Genomic DNA, 15,379 nt, shown 5'->3' with positions numbered 1-15,379 from the left:
CTTCAAATCCCCGTCTGTTTGTGAAGACGTACTTACTCATTTTGCCCCTCAAGTTGTCCGGACTTCCTACTCATCAATGGACGATGATCAAATGATTGCTAAGATGATCATGGGTGCTTGTAACCTCTCTGCCCTTCTTCTTGAGGGTATTTCCCATTTCCAAAAGAGAATGCAAGAATATGAGGCCTTCTTGAAGAAGAGAGATGCCATGAACGCTAGCATAGCTGCCTTGAAGAAGGAAAGTAAGGGGTTTGCTGAAAAGGAGAAAGTTTGGCAGGTGAAGGTTCATGAGCTCACCCAAAGGCATGAAATTGAGGTTAATGAGTTGAAGAAACAGGTTGAAGCTTCCTTAAAAGAGAAGGAAGAGTTGGAGGCTTCTTTAGCCCAATTGGCCAAGGACAACAAATGGCTTATTGAACATGGTTTTCAACAAGTGGTCACTTATCTTCTTCACTCATCCGAGTTCAATAGTGCTTTAGGTGATCTCTACACCAAGCTCCTCGTTTATGGGAGGCATCAAGGCTATACTGCCGGTTATGAAGCCTGTCAAGCTGGGACTCCCAAAGATAAGTCTTCCCTCTATCAACCCAAAGCATTCGAAGTGTTTAAGGATTCCATCCTAAATATGGAACATTTGACCTACCCTTATGTGGGTGAGGTCTCCGAATGCTTTGGCAAACCTCTCTCTGTCTTGCAGGAATTGAAACCCCGAGGCCTCAATGAGGCTGTATGCAATGAAGTGCTGAAGTCCCTCTCCAGGAAACGTCCTTGTTCCGGAGATAGTGAGGAAACTTGTTCTGAAGTTGGAGAGGGCTCAAAGGGTTCAAGCCTTGAAGCTTCTGAGGCAGTGGGTGCAGCAGGGAGGAAGAAGAGGAAGGCTAAGAAGACCCAAGATGATGGAGGTTCCAAGAAGGATGATGTAGCAAAGCCTACCGTTTCTGATGCAGCCAAGTGAAGAAGAAACTTTAATTCATGGCTTTCTTATCATGTTAAACAATTTTATGGGTTGTTTGTTGAACATCTTTTTATTTTGAGGGAACCATTTAGGTCCCTTGGTGGTTAAAGCCTTGAAGGCTTGTGAACACTGTTTTATCTTTGATGGCTAGTGTGGCCTTTGCTATGTCTGACTTGCTATGCTTAACATGTTATGTTTGTCCTATGTTGTCTCCCTTGTGCTTTTATTTGTTTAGTGCTTTGCCTTTGTTTATGTTTTGTGTATCCTGTGTTATTTATACCTTAAAGGGTTCGGTGCTGCAGTCACTTAGTCTTAAGATATTTTTAACAAGAAGATACAACATCTATCCTATTTTTGACATTCACTTAGTCTGTTTTTGGTTCGTAAGCCAATGTTAAGCCTTAAGGAACATTTGGTGTAGGCTGCACAAACCCGTCTATGAGACATATTTTTTGAAACATTTTCTAAGTCTCATGGAGAGTTGTATTGATTTAGGAACTCACCCCTTATATAGGTCCATTCAACCCTTGAACCTATTGAGCGATGTGGCCTGGGAGCTCATCCCCTTACATGTCCCTTGCCATGGAGTTTCTTGCTAGGTTCAACCTGATTATAGGATAGAAAGGCAAAGTTTGATAAAAACTTCATCATTCATTCATTTCAAAGTGCTTTGGTTACAAGGGGAATAGAACAACACTTTGGAATTCTTTCTAACACATTTTGACTAAACATGGAACCTTTTGAGGTTTTTGCCATTCCAATAACGGGGAAGCTTTTTGCCTTGTGGATCTACCAACTTATATGATCTCCCTTTGTAGGCTTCAAGGATAGTGTATGACCCTTCCCACTAAGGACCAAGCTTTCCTTGGCTTTCTTTTTTGATGGCCTCGTTGTTTCGAAGGACGAGATCCCCAGGTTTAAATCGTTTATACTTTACTCGTGCATTGTAATAGGATTCTATTTTTTGCTTGTATTTTGCTTCTTGTATAGCTGCTTGGTCACGGGCTTCTTCAAGGAGTTCCAAGTTCAACATCGTCTCTTGCTTGTTTGATTCGAGATCAGTGTTGAACGTCCTCTTCGTTGTAACTCCAATTTCCGCCGGGATCACAGCCTATGATCCAAACACTAGGTTGTATGGTGTTTTGTTGTGGCTCATCTTCTCGGTTGTTCGAATTGCCCATAGCACATTGGGAAGTTATTCAAGCCAATTGTTGTCGTGTCTTCCTAGTCGAGTCTTAATTTCTTCAACGATATTGCGGTTTGTTCTCTCAACTTAACCATTGGATTGTGGGTAAGCAACCGAACTAAACACTTGAGTTATTCTGAACTCCTTGCACCATGAGCTAAAAGGCTTCTCGGTAAACTGCTTCCTATTATCCGTGACTAGCATTCCAGGTAGCCCAAAACGACAGATTATGTTTTGCCACAAGAAATCGATGACTTGTTTTCCCGTGATTTTCGCCAATGGTTTTACTTCTGGCCACTTGGTGAAGTAATCCACGGCTACTAATAAGAACTTGACTCCTCCTTTGGCCGGTGGGAATGGACCAAAAATGTCCATTCCCCACTTGTGGAATGGCCAGGCCGAGGAGATGGGAGGCTTTTAGGTACTGGAGCATGTATCTGGCAAGCTTCACATTTTCGCAGCTGTTCGAAAGTATCCTGATGCATGGAAGGCCAAAAGTATCTAAGGTTCATCAGCTTAGAAACTACCGATCTTGGGCCATAGTGAACCCCACGTATTCCTTCGTGAACCTCCTTGATCAGATATTGGCTTTGCTCTGGGCCAACACATCGAAGTACTGATGCAAGGTATCCCTTTTTGTAAAGGATATCTCCTTGTAACACATACTATCTTGATTTGATACAAACCCTTTCGGCTTCCGTCTGATCCTCATGTAACTCACCACTTCTTAGGAACTTGACTAAAGGGGTCATCCAGTTCGTCCCTTCTTCCGTAATCACATCTTGTACCTCAAGTTTTTGAATGAGCGATGTTTTTAATACTTCAACCAACACTTTCTTGGTAAGATGGGCAAATGTAAGGGATGCAAGCTTGCTTAATGCATCAGCCATCTTGTTTTGTGACCTTGGAACCTGTTTAATGGTGCATGATTGAAACGTGCCCATGAGTTCCTTTGCCTTTTCTTGATACTTCTTCATGTTGGGTTCTTTAGCTATGTAGCTATTATTCACTTGACTTGAAGCAAGCAAAGAGTCTGTGAAGACTTGAATCTTTTGGACGTCCATCTTTTTGGCTAACTTGAGTCCTGCGATCAGTGCTTCATACTCGGCTTCATTGTTGGTTGTCTGAAATTCAAGCCAGGGAGCATATGTAAATTATAATTCTTCAGGATTGATCAGGACTAGCCCAGCCCCTGACTCTTCAAGGCTGGAAGCTCTATCGGTAAAAAGCTTCCAGGTATCAGGGTCAGAGGGTTCAGTTGAGGCATTGTTAACTTTTGTTGTATTTCTTTTTGGGATTTCTAAAATGAAGTCAGCCAAGATTTGGGCTTAGATAGCCTTTCTTGGAACGTAGGTGATGTTATGTTTACCTAGTTCCACTGCCCATTTGGCTAATCGTCCGAAAGTTTCAGGCTTTTCAAGCAATCTTTTATTGGGTTGGTCAGTGACCACTTGTATTGGATGTGCTTGAAAGTACCTTCGAAGCCTTCTGGCTGTTTTCACCAAGGCTAGAGCAAGTTTTTCCAACGGGGATACTTGGTTTCTGCCAATTTTAAAGTTTTACTGAAGAAGTAAACGAGTACCTGAGCCTTATTACGTTCGATGGTCAGGACCGAACTTATGGCTTCCTCAGCAACTGAAAGATAGATAGAGATTAGTTCCCCTGTTTCCGGAGCAGCGATATCTGGGAGTAAAGCTAAGTGCTGCTTCATTTTGTTAAAGGCTTCCTCAACTTCTTCAGTCCACTGAAAGTCCTTCTTGTTTGTGCACCCTTGAAGGGTTTTGAAGAAAGGAAGGGACTTCTGAGCTAGCTTGGACGTAAAATGCTTCAAGGCTGCAAGCTTTCCGTTCAAGCTTTCAACCTCCTTCTTGCTTTGAGGGGACTTTGTATCAAGGATGGTTTTAACCTTGTTAGGGTTGGCCTTTATGCTTTGCTTTCCCACGATGTGCCCCAACAATTTGCCTACTTCAAAACCAAATGCGCACTTTACAGGACTAAGCTTTATGTTGATCTGTCTGAGATTCCGGAACGTTTCTTGTATATCATCGAGCATTTGTCCTTCAGTTTTGCTCTTGATTACTAAATCATCAACGTAAGCCTCCATGTTTTTGCCTATTTGTCCAGCAAATGCTTTGTCTACCAAACGTTTGTAGATTGCCCCTGCATTCTTTAAACCAAAAGGCATTTTTTGGTAACAGAAAATACCCTTGTCGGTATGGAATGCTGTCTTTTCTTCATCATCATTCTTCATCTGGATCTGATGATAACCTTTGTAAGCGTCCAGGAAGCATCTGAAGGGGAAGCCTGTGAGCGAATCGACTTTCAAATCAATTTCAGGCAAAGGATAGCAATCCTTTGGACATGATTTGTTAAGATCCTTGAAGTCAATACACATCCTCCAGGACCCATCAGGCTTTTTTACCATCACCGGGTTGGCCCTTTTCTTCGTGGAACTCACAGTACTGAGTGGAGTTTTCGTTTTTTTGCTCTTTGGCAAGGGTCGGGGAGGTTGGAAGCTATGTTTTACCTCTTCGGTAGCAAGGATCTCTTGTGGGGTTTTGGTTAAGGCTGTGAAGTTCACAATCTTTTCCCTGCTTGTAGGGTTCCTGCCTTCAGGCCTTCTTGAATCTAGACTTCTAGAACGTTTGTCATAAGAACCGCAGTTACTTCTTTTCCTGTTGGGACTGTTACTTCTCCAACTAGGACACTTTTTCCTTTGTTCCTTGATATCGAAAGCTTCCTCTCCTAGAATGTGAGCTTCAGCCCTTTCGAGAGCCTCCTCGAGAGTTTTAGGTAGGCACTTGTTGAAATCTCTGGTTAGGTACTTGGAGGTGATGGCGTTCATGAAGCCCGCCACCCTCATTTTTTCATCAGCACCCATGTAGGTTAACTCTTCCTCTTCCTTATTGTGTCTTTCGATGAAATCTCTAAGGCTTTCATCATCTCTTTGCTTGATTTGGAAAATCACTGTGCATCCTTGACATACCTCCATTGTTGTGAAAAGTTGGCCAAGAAACCTCTGCTCAGGTTGTCAAAGGTTCAAATGCTTCTTTCGGGTAAGTCATTGAACCATATTCGGGCAGACCCTACAAGGGTTTGCATGAACATGAGGCAGTACTCGGCACTAGACCACTTTTCAATCCTTGCAGCCCTGTTAAAGATTTGGAAGTGGTTTTCAGGATCTTCGATTCCATCATACCTCTTATGTGAGATGGTATTTTAATCCAGGTTTGAAAATCATAGTCGGCAATTTGTTAGGAAAAACAAGACAAATTGCTAGGCTTGTAAGGTTTGGCAAGATCTTCTTCTGCTCTTGAGGCTGGATTGTTGCTTGTATTTCCTTGAGTGGTCAACACTTGATTGATGAAGTGTTGCCAAGGAAAATGTGCCATCATTTGAGCCATCATTTGGCATCAGGTTGAAGCCTTGAAGGCTTTCGGGTGTAGCCATGTAGTTCATTCCCATGGGGGTACTCATGGTTGCACTTCGAGCCAAGGGAATAACAGATAAGGCTTGCTCCCATGTTGTGGACACAGGAAGGGGAATGCTTGAAGCCGGTGACTGCAATAGTTGATCTAAAGTTATTTCATGCCTCAACGGTGCACCGGTTGCAACCGGTTGAGAGGTAAACAAAGGGAAAACCGTTGGATCTGGTCTTGCGACGACATATGGGCTTGGATTTGGTGGAAGATGACTAGGACCAGCTTTGTTCTGGGATATGGCAGGTTGTGAGCTTCCAAAAGGATGTAAGGGTGGCCCAGGTGACAATGAAGGCTCAGGCTCGTCATAATCCAGCCTGATTCTTACTCCTTTTTCTCTTTCTCAGCTCACATACTGGTTGACAAGAGATCTCAAATGTAGGAAGTTGCTTGCTACCCCATTGGGTGTCAAATCAATGCATGTTGGTGTACTCGTTGCACTGATTTGAGGGGAAGGAACCCCTGAACGAGATAGGGTTGGTGTCTGAAAGGAAGAGAACTCAGGGAACATGGTTTCCGTTGGAGTGCTTCCCGAAGTAGAAAATGAGGTGAGTATAGCAGGTGGAGTGTGGCTAGCACCAGGTGTCAAAGTACGTGGTACTTGATTCACCTCACCCGGAGACTCGCTTTCAAACATGATAAACTTGACGAAGTTGGAGCTACACTACTGGCCTTTTAGGATAGACTTAGTGGCGTAGCCCCACGGTGGGCGCCAACTTGTTGCTACAACAAATATAAGACCAGGAATAGTGGTTAGACTGGCTAGGCAAAAGGGTTTAAGAGTCCCGATTAGCCTAACGCAAGTCGCAGGGTCCCCCACGTATGCAATACGTAGGGTCGGATCACTTATTATTGATTGCTTTGAATTCTGGATTGAAGAGGATTCAACCCAGAATGTTCGCATGCAATGTGGTAGTGTTGAAGTGAGTGAAGAATAGAACAAGTGAAGCACAAGTTCTAGAGGGAAAGCATGAGATTTCAGGCATGGTTGTAAAACAAGGTTTCCAAGGCCGAGTACTCCCTGAGTAGTCGCTACAAGGTAGGCTGCCGAGGCGAATTTCTTTGACTCCGCCTAATTACTCGGAATTAGTCAAACACGGTCAACCTCGGCCAAAATCGAATCTAGTAGGTCAACTCAGGCCTTGTTTGAGTTAAAAAATAATAAAACATAATTTCTATGCCTATTATATTAAAGAATGAATATCATTTTCACGTATTTTGTTATAGATATTAGTAAATTTATGTTATTTGACATATATTTAATCTCCAAAAACCTATTTCTTTATAATTTAACATGTCCGAGTACTCCCCGAGTACTCTCTGCCTAGGCCGAGTACTCTCAACTCCCCGGTCGACCGACTAGGGAACGCCTAGCGACTTTTTCAACCATGAATTTCCAGGGAATGTTTGGCTGAATGAACAAGTGTTGCTACTTGTAGAGGGGGAGTCAGCCATATAAAGAAACCTTTGACTAGTGATTCGAAAATGCAGTGAGAGGGTTGCCCTTTTTGGTAGGTTGAAGGTTTCGGACCTGCGAGTAAAAAGTGTGACGTGACATGACACTGTTTCATGCTTTTTGCTGTTCACTACAGCTGATCGTCTTCCGAACCCTTTTACCCTTCAACCTTTTAAGCTATGTTGCTCTTTCAGCCAGTTTATTAAGTTTGAGCTACCCACGTCGTCAATAAGCTTCAGTTAACCTTGAGTTTCCGTCCATTTAAGCTTTCGGCAAGGCATGAAGCCAATCTTAGATATCTTATAAATGGTTTATCTCGTTTGCACCACCACGTGGACAATCTTCACATAAAAAGGGAAACAATCCAGCGTGGGTTTAAACTTGTATTACCGAGCTTAGAATTTGATAATCAACACTCGTATTGATGTATAAATAAAAGAAATTTATAATATTGTATGTGTTTTTAGATAAACTTAAGGATAAAATGCGAATAGAATTTATACATTATTTATAAAAAACATATAAAAATCTATATTTATACTATATAATAAAAGAAATTTGATTTAGGACACATGTCATTCAATGAGGGCATCAATAATTTATTGATAAATTTTAAATTCTAAATTAAAAAGATTTAAATATTATATTAGAATTTTATTTTGATTGTCTAAAGTCTAAAATGTGTTTTAAATCTAATCTATAATTTATGGATTTAATTTTGATTTGAAATTATTAAACAAAAACCCATAAAATTAGTAACCATTTAATCAATTTCGTAAGTTTTACTTTCCCTTCTAGAATCAAATTAGACTTTTGTGATAATTAAAGTTTTGTCAAGAATATAAAAAATCATTATTTAATATTCAATATATTACATCAAATATTTAAAATTAAACTCCACTTCATTCTAAATACTAGGTATGTTTTTTTACTCTTCATATGCTATGCATATTATCTATGTCACATAGAAAACATCATGTTTTTTTAGATAAGTTTACCATGTCAAATAAGTAATATGCATTATTATCTATGTCACATAGAAAAACATCATGTATTTTTAGATAAGTTAGATATATATGTTTTAAAACAAGGTAAACTCTTAACATACATATTTTTTCCTATTGTAACTAAGATGTAGAGGTATGTGAAAGGTATCTTCACATTCGGAATGTCATAACTTTTTTTTTAAATTTAGATTTACTTAGTTGTCGTATGGTGTCTTGGAGCATTCACATCCATTCCACCATATTTTCACCCTAAATTACACTAAAAACACTATATTTTCTCTCTCATTTTCAATTAAATAATATTTTTTATACATTTATCATTACATTTTCTCTTTCATCTACTCACAAGCACTTTCAAAATATATTAAAAAATTATAGGGGGTGAACAGTGTCCCCCCAAATATACAGATGAACAATAACATTTTCTCTCTCCTCCACTCACAACCACTTTTTATACTCTTTATATTATAAAAACTCCACACACAGAATTTAATGGAATGGATGTGAATGCTCTCGTGTCTTTATTTTTATTTTTTCACTTATATATATGTTTCATTGGTTCAATTGTACATGTAAAGTATTACACTATACATAGTATTTTCTCAACTATAGTTAATTGGTTTTATTGATTCAATTTTTGTCTATTTATTTACATTACTTTTATCTGTCTAGAAGTCCCTTTTCAGACCTTTCAAATGGTATGGGACATATTACATTATCAATAGTTTTTATTGGTTTCCTTACCAATTGTGATAAAAGTAATTATTTCGTACAATTCATATTGGTTTATAGCTTTGAATATGAGCATACCTTATATTAATGTGAATGCTAGCGAAAGTAAGGAAACTATATTTGGATGGTAGAAAATATAATATTATGCCAATATTTACCCGTCAGAATAATCTATTATAGATAAAATCAGACATGTTACCTTTGAACAAGAAAATGTCACAATAAATATTAGTAGTGGTACAAAATTTTAAGTTCCTATGACAAATCCTAAAACAAATAACAGATCATATTATTATAAATGGCTATACAAACTTCAATATTTATTTTGTATTTGGTCTGCATATTACTCTATATTATATATACTTAGATCATATTATAAACATATTTTTTTTATTTCACATTATAATTATGATTCACCCCGTTTATTACACGAGGCAATAACCTAGTAGTTTTATATAACAATACGCAAGGAGGTGTTTTTTTTTCCTAAATAACAATCACTGTTGGTGCATGAGAATACGAGTAGTGAAATAATTAATGTAGGACTAGCTCACTTAGTAGAGTCTTTTACCTCTTAGGCTAGTGGGTGTGCTTTAGGTCAATCACATGGGGATGGTCCGCCACGTAGACGGCCACGTCATCAACTATAGATGATGAGCCTCAATGGATGAGTCAAGAGTATGGAGAATGAGTCCATAACTATATACAAGATGTATATGTGTGTGTAGGATAAGAAAGAGGAGGACCGTTGGCACCAGTAATGGAGGGACGATGAGGATGGGACGGAGCTTTGGGGGGGGGGGGTTGTGGACGTACCCTGACGACCCACGACGGCCCGGAGCCGTCCCCCATAGCGGATAGCCTTTGTTGGAGATCTCAAGTTTAGTACTAAATACACAGTAATTTTAGAATATTTGGAGTAGAGTAGGAGTAATGCAGATTTAAAGTTGTAGACGCTTGTCTACAGTTCACCGTTCACATGTAGCGAAATACACGAGCTATATTAGTGATCTGGTTGAATATTCACTTTACTACCACTTGGAATCCTATTGGTTGAGAATTCAAAGGGCTAGTTTACAAAATATAAAGTCATAGTATGGATTCTTATTTTGTCATATTCTTCATGCTCTAAATTAAAGGGGATCCAAAGGAACTCATTGACGTGGTTGCATGATTATCTTGAGATGTCATTCAACTATTTTGTATCCGGTTCGATGCACTTGCTTCTTGATTGTATCCCCACTTCCATCCATTGAATCATTTTATTTATACTTTAATTGCAATTTAACCCCACATCTTTTATTAGTTTTATCATTAAACCCTTAAGAAAATCACATTCATATATTCCCTTCATTTATTCCAACCGTTGCTTTCTAAACTTGGTGATTGCGATTCTAAATTTATTATAATAGGTTTTGTACGTTATTGACACATTCAATCATTATCTTTAGTTTTATAATGAGAAAATAATCGAATATTGAAAATAAAGTAATTTGTTGTATCAATATTAACAATTTTTAGAATAAACGTAGAATCTCCTTTTCCATACTTTTGATGACATGTTTTTAAATAGTTGTATGATTTTGATTTGAATTTTAATTTATTTTGAATTTTAACAATGTAGTAACCATATGGGGTGAGAATGTGAAATGTATGGGTGATGATGTTATGTTTTAGCATAGTGTCTTATTAGTCTAAAACATTGTATATATTTGGTGATGAATAAAATATTCTTAAAACCCACAAACATTTATCTTTACATGTCAAAACCAATAATTTTAAAAGCAATCCAAGTACCAAGGCCAACTCCTTATCAAACATAATTCACAAAACCATAACATTGTTACCTCACAAAGTACATGCAATTCATTTGAAAACGAGAGTTGCTTTCATTACTTGTACAATGTAGTATTTTTTAATTGGAAAAAATGTATGTATTGGCTATTCGTATATGGGAATTAATATATTGAAACTACGTGTCACTTACCAAATCCGAGTCTTGGCCAGGGCCGGCCCGGCGTGGGCGGGGAGGACCATCGGCCAGGGCCCGATATTTCGGAGGGAACATTATTTTTAGAAAAAACTCGATATGTATACGTAAAAATTTCCTCTTTAATAGGGTATACCGGTACAAACACAACATAACCCATTGACATTAGGTTTAGACCTTTATTGAGCCCAATACCCAATTTCGTTAAGGGCTAAGGGCACGTTATTTAGAGCTCAAATAGGATACACGAATTCTCAGGGCCGGCCCTGTTGTTGGCGATAAAAAAGATTCATTGAATGTCTTTCGGTGAAGGTAAGACATGTCGGTAACCAATCAATTAAGGTCTATGGAAAAATTATGCATTGGTAGAAAGTTACTTTTATCACCAATCAACTTTGTCAACACATCACCGACAACCTTTTCACGGACGGATTTCACAAGCAAATCATCGTGTCAATATCACTACGGATCTTCAATGAGCGGAATGTCACAAATGTTCTTTTTGTCTTTGATAGTTATTTTAATTAAAAATTACACAAATAACAAATGTTTTCATTTTTTTCACGAATGAAAATAAAGCATTACAATTTATAAAAAAAATTAAGTACGTTTGTACAAATTATTTATAAACTAAGAAACTATCTAACTAAACAAGAACACGGTTATCCGATGATTACCATATATAACACATAACATATGTAGAAAGGACCACGAAGGTAAAATCTTGATATCTACCAATCGGATTTGGGATAAATAATCCGTTGAGTGGATTAAGCTCAAAAGAAAATTAGGGAGAAGCCAAAGTAGCAATTTAGAGAGAATATTAGACTTTCATAATTTTCATTCATATCTTCAATAATAAAACCTCCGGCTCTTATATAGCCACTTCTAAACAAAAAGTAAATAAATAATGTTAAACTAACTCCTAACAAAATGGAAATAATTGTTACTGGAAGATAAGGGCATCCCCATGATCTCCATTATTTTTGCACACTAAAAACAAAAAGTAAACCACTTGTTCAAAAAAAGGACGTTATACTTGGACCTAGGTTCGGTACATAACAATCCCGCGCGCTTCAAATCGTTCTTGTCCTCAAGAACGGAAAACTTTTCTTTTTGCCACGGTGGTCGCCATTCGACTCGTCCGATTGCATTTGGTGCGGTCTTAACGAGTCGCCATGGTGGTCGCCATTCACGAATGTGCTCTTTGATGACACGCACGAGATTAATACCATAAATAACACCCATGCATTTGGTGGTATGCTTTTGTAGGGATGAGCAAATACCGATACCGTCCCGATCCCGAAAAATACCGATCCCGAATTTTGTGTAAACTTGGTACCGATACCGAAATACGTCGGTACGGTACGGTATCGGTATTTTGAGTGTAAAATTCGCTATTCTACCGATACCGTACCGTACCGATACCGAAAATGCCAAAAAGTGGATACCGTTTCCGGTACCGAAAAAATTCGGGATCGGGATTTCAGGATCAGGATCGGGATTTCGGAATCGGGATCGGGACGGTATTTTATACCAATTGCTCATCCCTATGCTTTTGTGTGTCACTAAAATATGTAGTGACTTTGTAGTTAACACCAAATTTCTCTTCAAATTCTGAGATGGCCTTGAATGAGTTTAATATAATGTCACTTTCGACAGAAGCATCCAAATATTGTGTGGATTGTATTGGTGTGATTGTTGGTGATGTGGGCATTTGCGATGGTGCTTGTTGTGGGGGTGATTTCAGCGCAGACGCGGGTGACGAAATAGGTGGTGTGGTGGCTGGTTTTGGTGGTGATGCGGCAGCGGGTGACGTTAGCGGTGTAGAAAAAATGGGTGAAGTCGCCCATCTCAGGGACTCGTTTTTGAGAAGATCGATCATCTCAGCAATCGTTGATATGATTCGATCCAACGACTCGTTCCATTCGTGAGCGTCCATGAGGGGATCAAGAACGCTCTGATACCAACTGATATGTACTAATCGGATTTGGGATAAATAATCCGTTGAGTGGATTAAGCTCAAAAGAAAATTAGGGAGAAACCAAAGTAGCAATTTAGAGAGAATATTAAACTTTCATAATTTTCATTCATATCTTCAATTATAAAACCTCCGGCTCTTATATAGCCACTTCTAAACAAAAAGTAAATAAATAATGTTAAACTAACTCCTAACAAAATGGAAATAATTGTTACTGGAAGATAAGGGCATCCCCATGATCTCCATTATTTTAGCACACTAAAAACAAAAAGTAAACCACTTGTTCAAAATAAGGACGTTATACTTGGACCTAGGTTCGGTACATAACAAATCTCCTAGTGATGCAACAACCAAGATCACATATGATGACATACTAGGGAACGTGAGTGGTTCAAAAGTCAATGTTTCCTTCGTCCTCCAACACTATGTTCCCGTAGTTGTGAGTCATCAACATGTCTAGCGTTGGGCTCGGTGTTTACGTATATTTCTTCATTGAGCTCAACATACATCTTACATGGTTTACCGAAAAAATAAAAAAAATAAAAGGATTATGTTGGAATGTTTGATTAAGAAACAAGAACTTAAGAACACACATAATTCAAAATCAAAACACATTCCAATTGATAAGAACAATTAGAGTTTATTGCCAATTGAATTTTGTAAACGATTCACTAGCTTAAAGAAAACTAATCTTTGAGTGAATCAAAAATATACATTTACAATAACATACTTCAAATATAGATCATACATTTATCTAATCTTTACAATAACTACTTACTACTGTAAGTAAGTTGTTACTAAAGAGCAACTTACCTACAGTAGCAAGTTGTTATTAGACAATGATGGATAGAACCTAGTTTTCCTGTAGAATTGTCAGGTTCTATCCTAAGCCTACCCGCGTTTTCGTCCCACCGCATATTATGTTAGAGAGTGTTTAGCTCTTGTGGTGGCACGCCTGTCAAGTAGTAGTCGGCGGTATGGTTTTCCGGGGGAATGCCCAAGCCAAACTCTGAAGCCAACGTGGGCCCGGTTAAGACAACATAGTTTGGCTAGAGTGGGGCAATGAGACTCTCGAATTTGAGAAGTGCGATGGCTTAACAAAAGAAAGTCGCCGTTCCAAAAATATAGATATGATATTTTGTCTGCAATAGGTGCCTGACTTCAACAATACCACCCACCAGTAGAAATGTGTTAGACTAGAGGGTATGGTGAGACCCATCCACATGAGGATGGGCCGCCACGTAGGCGCCACATCACCGGCTCATGGGGGATGGGCCTCCTTCACTTTTGAGAGGGGTGGAGAATAGGGTCCCACATAATTTATAAAAACAATTAAAAAATATAATTTATTTGATTATTTAGAGAGAGAGAGAGAGGAGAGAGAAAGAAAGAAGAGAGAGAGAGATCATGGCACGGCAAGCTTGGCAGTAGGTAGCCGGGGACGACGGAACGAAGGGAGGGGGCGATGTGGGGGACCGGCGCCGGTCCTAGCCGGGCCTCAGCCGGCCCCCATACCTTCTAGTCTTATCAAATTCATCTTGTTCTTCATCACCAAAACACCTATTAGACCAAATGGGTATGGGCTTCATTACATGGCCCGTCCCCCCATTAGGAACGTCCAACACCGCCCCCTAGGGGCCCGTCGCGGCAAAGTCGTCGGAATTGTGACGCAGGAGACGGAGCAAAATTGGTGGGCCCCCCATTGACTTCTCTCTCCTCCTTTATATATATATATATATATATATATATATATATATATATATATATATATGTATATATTAATATATTATTAATGGTAGGATAGTCTTGGCTAGTCCCCACACCTTTGAGTAGTCCCCAAAGAGACTATCCTCCTCTCATGATTACGTGACACCTACGTGGTGGATAGTTCCACCGTTCTTAGTGTAAAGTGTAAACATGTTCCATCAACATGAACTTCATCCATCGGTAACAAGGGACAAACTTTAATGATTGTGTACGATAAGATTATTTTATCTGATAATATACACACATGTAAATAATGATATATTTATTAGAAAATAAATAGTTAGATAATGATATAGATATCAAATAATAAGATAATAATTATTTGTCAACCAACTAAATTTTAATGTTTACAAAACAATCTTGTGTTAGTTAGTTGTACATTATGAAGTAAAAATTGTACATCGTTAAATGAATCTTAAATTTTCACCCAACTATGGAAAAAAAAATCCAAAAGTAAAGAGTAAATTACAAAAATCGTTATTTATGTGTGTCCCTTATTGTAAACTGTGTCATTTATCTTTAATAATTACAGAAAACGTACTAGACGTTTTAAAACCCTTAAAAGTTATGTCTTTCGGCCCTAACTCAAATAATTTTTTGTGGTTAAATCTGACCAAATGGATCCCACATGAGGGTATTTTGGTCATTTTACTCTCATGTGGGGTTCATTTGGTCAGATTTAACCATAAAAATACCCTCATGTTGGTTCCATTTGGTCAGATTTAACCACAAAAATTAACTGAGTTAGGGCTAAAGGACATAACTTGCAAGAGTTTGCAAATATCGAGTACGTTTTCTGTAATTATTGAAGACAAAGGACAGAGTT

The sequence above is a fragment of the Helianthus annuus genome, chromosome 15 (genome assembly GCF_002127325.2).
Source record: "Helianthus annuus cultivar XRQ/B chromosome 15, HanXRQr2.0-SUNRISE, whole genome shotgun sequence".
Lineage (NCBI taxonomy): Eukaryota > Viridiplantae > Streptophyta > Magnoliopsida > Asterales > Asteraceae > Helianthus > Helianthus annuus.
The sequence above is the reverse complement of the archived record's forward strand: the minus strand, read 5'-3'. Positions refer to the sequence as shown.